This window comes from Mastomys coucha, unplaced genomic scaffold (assembly GCF_008632895.1).
Source record: "Mastomys coucha isolate ucsf_1 unplaced genomic scaffold, UCSF_Mcou_1 pScaffold17, whole genome shotgun sequence".
In the NCBI taxonomy this organism is placed as follows: Eukaryota; Metazoa; Chordata; class Mammalia; order Rodentia; family Muridae; genus Mastomys; species Mastomys coucha.
In genome coordinates, this window is record NW_022196899.1 from 5,013,504 (window position 1) to 5,014,159 (window position 656).

General features: G+C 50.2%; 1 pseudogene; it reads right to left on the bottom strand.

Annotated features, from left to right (window-relative positions):
- LOC116094846 overlaps nt 1–356 on the bottom strand; it is a 7,982-nt pseudogene extending 7,626 nt beyond the window's left edge.
- Nucleotides 357–656: the final 300 nt, after the last annotated feature.

The following is a 656-nucleotide window of genomic DNA, read 5'->3' on the forward strand; positions in this document are numbered from 1 at the left end:
TATCACAAGAAGTACTTCTGGACATCTCAAAGAGAAATGTGCCATTGAGTTGAGTGTTAACTTGTTTAGCGCTGACCAAAACACCAGACAACGCAAATAAGAAAGAAGTGGCTGGAGCCTCTGATGCGCACGCGCGAGAACCTTGATTCTCCTGCACTTGGCTTTTGAAGCTTTGGGTAGCCCTGTGCTTCCCGGACAGTGGCTTGGTAGTATTCTCCACACGGATACGCATAGGACTGCTTTACAAGGGAGTCTGCACGCACACGTGCACACAAACCTGAGGAACTGTTCCAGTGACTGCGGGCTTCCCTTTCGACCTGCATCAAAAGGATAATTTTCTTCCGGTCCCGCTTCATCCGATCCTGCTCCTTAATTGGCTGGCTCCTTCCCTTTTGTTTTGTTGTACCCTGTTATCTGGGGACAGAATCTTATTCTGTAGCTCAGGAACTGACTATGAAGCCCCCAGCATGATCACATGATCCTCCAACCTCAACTTCCTGATTGATTGTAAGATTATAGGCATGATCAAACCTGGCTCCTCTTTCTTTTCCCTCCCTCATCTCCCTCCCTCCTCTCTCTCCTTCCTTCCCTCACCCACCCCTCCTTCCCTTCCTCTCTTCTCTCTCCCCCTCCCTCCCTTCCTCCTCTCTCCCTCC